Source organism: Alligator mississippiensis, chromosome 3, assembly GCF_030867095.1.
Source record: "Alligator mississippiensis isolate rAllMis1 chromosome 3, rAllMis1, whole genome shotgun sequence".
NCBI lineage: Eukaryota > Metazoa > Chordata > Crocodylia > Alligatoridae > Alligator > Alligator mississippiensis.
This window is the reverse complement of record NC_081826.1, coordinates 961,149-967,457: the sequence shown is the minus strand read 5'-3', so window position 1 is coordinate 967,457 and position 6,309 is coordinate 961,149.

Here is a 6,309-nt window from a genome sequence, read left to right as displayed (position 1 = left end):
ACCACGGCCAAGTTGGGAGCCTAGAGGCAGTCCTCCTCCGAAACCCCAATAGAGATTTTGAATTAGGTCTCTTACCTCTCAAGTTTGGCGCCTCAGGGTTCGGGGGGGGTAGCCTGCGGTCCTCCTTCCTCAGCCTGTGTTCTGGATCCGAGTCACGGCACCAGGAATTGTCGTGGAAACACACACAGAGTACTTTTGGGTCAGGTCAGCAGAAGCTTTTATTCAAAAGAAACTACAGCTGTAGGGGGAGTTCCAAAGTGACATGGATTTCCCAAGCACTTGGAAGGGGTCCCCCCCCAAGAGCAAAATCAGGAGGCTTATATACTTTTTAACAGTCGCTTACAACTCACGTGATCATATAGTGAAATTAGCATGAAAAGCGGCTATAATATTACTTCATTATTTCTTTGCTGTAATCAGGATGGGAATTATGGGGGAGGTAGGGTTAGTTCACAAACCTCCTTCTTGCACCTGGAAATCTACTTTGTACATACTTTTTTTTTTATCTTCAAGGCCGCGGTGAGCGAAGCAGTTGCAGAAGAGTTATAAAGAACAAACACTTGCCCTTATCTGTTCTACTGTACAGAGCCAGCAATTCTACACAAAGCCGTTATGTCATCTTATAACTAAAATAATCAAAGTTTAAGGCATATATTTTTTTTGATTCCACAAAAGGGAGGAAGGAGGACCCAGGGAATTACAGACCAGTCAGTTTGCCCTCAATCCCTGGTAAAATCCTGGAAAAAAGTATCAAAGAATCCATTATTGATAGGCCAACTGAGGGCAGTATTCTGAAGGGCAGCCAACACGGCTTTGTTACGGGTGGGTCATGTCTGACCAACCTCATTTCCTCAGGTAACTCGCCACCTGGGTAGGGGAAGGTTGATGTCATATACTTGGACTTCAAAAAGGCCTTCGACCTAGTTTCCCACAGTGTCCTCATAGTAAAATTGGGAAAATGTGGCCTCAACTATTTACAGTCCAGTAGCTAGGTAACTGGCTCCAAGGTAGGACCCAGAGAGCATTGATTGACAGAACTGAGTCGACATGGCAGAAGGTGACCGGTGTTCAGGGTTCAGTACTCGGACCAGTGCTTTTCAACATGTTCGTCAGTGATTTGGATTCGGGTATTAAAAGCAAACTGGCAAAGTTTGCAGATGACACCAAACTATGGGGGAGCATGGTCACGCTTGAGGACAGGCTGGCATTACAGGCCAACCCGGACAGGCTCACGAGGTGGGTGGACCTCAACCTGATGATGTTTAATACCAAGAAATGTCAAATGCTCTATCTGGGGAGAAAGAATCCATGACACACTTACAGGCTCAGCAGTGCTATGCCTGCCAGCACCACATCTGAATGAGACCTGGGTGTCGTGATAGACAACAAAATGAACATGAGCCCATCTAGCTGGGGTCATCTAGACCCAGCACTCTTTCCTGCCTATGCAGGGGTTCAGACTCGATGATCTATTGAGGTCCCTTCCGACCCTAACATCTATGAATCTATGAACCAATGCGATGCCGTAGCTGGCAGAGCTAATTGAATACTGGCATGCATCCACTGAGACATCTTGAGCAAGGCAAAGGAAGTCATCCTCCTGCTCTACTCGGCCTTGGTGAGACCGCAGCTGGAGTATTGCGTCCCGTTCTGGGTGCTGCACTTCAGGAAGGATATGGAGAAGCTTGAGAGTCCGAAGATGGGCCATGCACATGATTAGAGGCCTAGAGACCAGGTCATATGAGGAGAGGCTGAAAGACTTGGGACTGTTCAACCTGGAGAAGAGAAGACTAAGAGGGGACTTGGTGGCAACCTATAAGTATATCAGGGGCATACATCAGGGCCTGGGGGAGCATCTGTTCACCAAGACCCCACAGGGGAGGACAAGAAATAATGGGTACAAGCTGACTGAAGATCGCTTCAGGCTAGACATAAGGAAAAACTTCTTTACAAGTCAAGTGCCGAGGGTCTGGAACAGGTTTCCCCCAGACATAGGCGACTGATAGGGGGTGCACGGGGGTGCATGTGCCCCCCTGATGGGCTGGTGCCCCTGATATGGTCAGTGGCTTCTGCTGGTGCACCCCCAAATTCAGGAGGCACCAGTCACTCAGGTAATACAGTCACCCACCCTGGCGATCCTCAAACAGCCTCTTGATGCCCATCTTGCTGGGGTCATCTGACCCCAGCAGTCTTTCCTGCCCACATGCAGTGGGGTTGGACCTGATGATCTGTAAAGTCCCTTCCAGCCCCTAACAACTGTGAAACTATGTATGGAAAAATTTCAGAACATCAGACTTCCCAGACTTGCACTAAAAGAAAGGTTTTCTCACTGCAGGTACAAAGTAGTCGGGGTAATGTGCAACACTGGCAACCATTTTGTACGTTTCCACAAACTGGGTGAGGCTGAGCGCCGGCGTTACTATGATGGAAACGTAGAATTAGAAAAGGCAGAACGTGGAGATACGCTGGCCACTGAAGAAGGGTTCTCCAAAGCTCTGGGGAAGGAACACGCACCAAGCCATGTGGCTGCTGTACGAGCGTCTCAGAAACAAGAGGGATGTCAGCAAGGACCCACATGGATAGTTCTATACGTACGAGGCTTCACTCTCAGGGAATGAAGAGCGCTGTGCTGGTGTTTGCTCGCTACTGTACATTAAGGTAGACAGAACTACCCGCGACTGTTATTACCGAGTGCTGGGCGCCCGCTGGGGTGCCAACGGCTTTGTGCAGAACTGCCCCTTAGAGGGGTACCAGTTTTACCCCGGTGGAGGAAATGCTGCCAAAACATCATGGAACGGAAGTGCACTGCATGATAGGGTGGCCTGGGCTCTTTAACCCTGGTTGGCAGCCAGTCTAGGCGTGAAGCCCCAGTACAAATTTGGACTGGATAGGTCTGTTCTGTCCTCCACCACGCTGCATATTCTTGTACAGCACGTACTAGTTGAACACACGCAACCACAGTGACCTTCTGGCTCTCATCACACCGCAGGCTGTGGCTACTCAGATAGCACCTAGATCCTGCATGGGCCGCGCTGGAGAAGGCTGAGGTGAACGTGGTGACAGTCTCCACCTAGAAAACAGTTGTTACAAAGAGCATGGGGACCAACTGCTCTCTGCATCAAGTCATCATCCTTTAAAGATCTTACGCTGTTCGTAGAGGTGATTTGGTTTTTGAAAGCTGCCCTGAGCCTTTTTCTGGTGAAGGACAGCCTATAAATCCAATAAATGAATAAACCATGGGGAGAGTAGTCAAGGGCTTAAACCGAACAAGGGAGATTTAGGTGGGGTGGACACTTGTACCTGCCTGTGCCCAGTGGCTTCATTGGGTCTAACCTCAGCAGAGAACTCGCAGGAGCAAAGTTTTAGAGCGGAAGGCTCTTGGGACAGGAATCGCACGGCTGGTCTGCGTAGCGCCTCGCACAATGGGGCTCCAGTTCTGCTGAGGCCCTTGACCACTACTGCATCAATGGATCCTGCCTCGGGCCAGGGTTGCACTAGATGATCTCTTAATGTCTCTTCCAGCACTACTTGTCTCTGATTCTATCAGAAAAAAGTTGCAAAGAGGACGGAGCTGGGCTGGTCTCAGCGGGGGTAGATGGCAGGACAAGGAGCAATGGGCTCAAGCTGCAGCAAGGGAGGTTGAGGTTGGATATTAGGAAAAACTTTCTCATTAGGAGGGAAGTAAAGTACAGGAACAGGTTACCCAGAGCGGTGGTGGAGTCTCTATTCTTGGAGGTGTTTAAGACCCGGATGTACAAAGCCCTGGCTGGGAAAATCTGGTTGGGGCTGGTCCTGCTTTGAGCTGGGGGTTAGAGGAGATGTGACCTCCTGAGGTCCCTCCAACCCTCATTTTCTATGATTCTTTGAAGTCTTCAGAGATGGATCCAGGGAGGCATGCAGTCATGCAGTTGCTCCCCTCTTTGAGTCCTGGTCCACCCAAACTCTAGCTAAAAGCCTTAATTCAGGGGTAGTAATATTAACTCAGGTGTAGAAATGACTGACAGTGAAATACTGGAGGCACTGGCAAGCCGCTTAAGAAGGCTGGTTTTGGTTTATGAATCTGAATAAGAGACATACATTTAACTGTGATAACTGCAGGACTAATGACACCCTATGTTTTGACTGTATTTTGCCTGGTTTGTTGTGTTTTTTAAACTTTATATATAAAATTAGTACACATTCTAAGAGTTATATTTATTTTTGCTTTGATCTTAAACTGAAGGGGTTAGACTAGATGACTTCCTAAGGTCCCTTCCAACCCTTATTTTTTATGATTCATAATTCACAGATTCACAGAAGTTTAGGGCTGGAATGGACCTCGCAAGATCATTGGGTCCAGCCCCCCTGCTCTGGACAGGAAAGACTGCGGGGGTCAAATAACCCCAGCAAGGTGTGTGTCCAGTCTGCTTTTGAGGATCTCCAGGGTTGGTGCCTGCACCACCCTGGTTGGGAGTCTATTCCAGAGTCTGGTCACACGAACTGTGAAGAAGTCTTTCCTTATATCCAGTCTGAAACCTGCTTCTAGGAGTTTATGACCATTGCTTCTGGTTTTCCCCTGGTGCGCTTTGGTGTATAGTTGTTTGCCTAGCCCCTGATGCTCTCCCTGATATATTTGTAAATTGTCACCAAATCCCTGCAAAGTCTTATCTTTTCTGGGTTGAACAGTCCCATATCTGTCAGCCTCTCCTCGCATGGCTTGCTCTTCAGGCCTCTGATCATACAAATGGCTCTTCTCTGGCCTCTCTCAAGCTTGTCCACATCCTTCTTGAAGCGTGGCGCCCAGAACTGGACACAGTACTCCAGCTGTGGCCTCACCAATGCTGAGTAGAGCTGGGGAATAACTGCCTTAGTGTTTCTGGAGATGCATCGGTTGATGCATGCCAGCGTATTGTTTGCTCTGTTAACTGTAGCATCACACTGGTGGCTCACATTCATTTTATGGTCAATTATGACCCCCCGGTCCCTTTCGGACGTGGTGCTAGCTAGCGTAGCACCACTGAGCCTGGACATTTGTTGCGGATTGTTCCTCCCCAGATGGAGCACTTGACACTTCTCAGTGTTGAACAGCATCTGGTTCTGGTCCGCCCATCTAAATTATTTATCTACATCTGCCGGGATCATCACCCCGCCCTGATGCATGTCTGCACTTCCCCACAGCTTAGTGTCATTGGCTTAGTGTCATTGTATGATTGTAATATAATGCTGCCCCCTGGGATATTTGTAAAGCATCTACTTTCTCTCTAACTAGAGAAACATGCCTTCTGTTATATGTGATGATGACACTGCACACCACCTGCACCCCCCTTTTCAAAATCCTAGATCTGCCCGTGGACGTCTTCCAAGGACTAGCAGACATTCGGCAGCGTGCTGGATTGTGATACGACATGAGACCTTGCCGACTCCTATCGTATGTGATTGTGCCCTCTGAGTGGAAGCTGCTCTGAGCCTTTGCTGGGAATGGCGGCGTGTACACTGGAAAAAGAAATATGTATTTGGAGGAGGGGGACCTGGTCCTGAACAGACACCTGTGGAGGGCCTGGAGGCTTCTCCCTGGGAGTTTCATAGTAGCTCGGGTCAGGAGGGACCTGAACAGATCATCTCGCCTGACCCCCTGCCACAGGCAGGAACAAATGCTGGTTCACAAGACCCCAGACAGGTGATCATCCAACCTCCTCTTGAATTTGCCCAAGGTAGGGGTGAGGACCACTTCCCTGGGAAGCTGGTTCCAGATTCTGGCCACCCTAACTGTAAAATATTGCCTTCTGATTTCCAACCTAAACCTATTCTCCATCAGCTCATGACCATTGTTCCTCGTCACCCAGGTGGTGCTGGGGAGAAAAGGGCTCTGCCTAGTTGCTGTTGATCCCCCCGATGAGCTTGTAGGCAGCCACCAGGTCCCCCCTCAGCCTCCTCTTGCTGAGGCTGAACAGGTTAGCGTCCTTCAGTCTCTCCTTGTAGGGCCTGTCCTGCTGCCCCTGACCATGCGGGTGGCCTCCTCTGAGCCCTCTCCATGCTGCCCACATCCCTCCTGAAGTGCGGTGCCCAGACCTGGACGCAGTACTCCACCTGCGGCCTGACCACAGTCGCATAGAGGGGGAGGATCACCTCTCTGGACCGGCTTGAGATGCATCTTTGGATGCACAACAAGGTGTGGCTGGCCTCGCTGGCTGCGGTCTGGCATTGGTGGCTCATGTCCATCTTGGAGTCAACAACGAGTGTTTGAGAGCAGGTTGGAAGGCAGGGTGGAGATGCGCCTTTATAGACTAACTCGATATATAGAGCACAACCGTGCCAGTGCTCCTGCCTGGG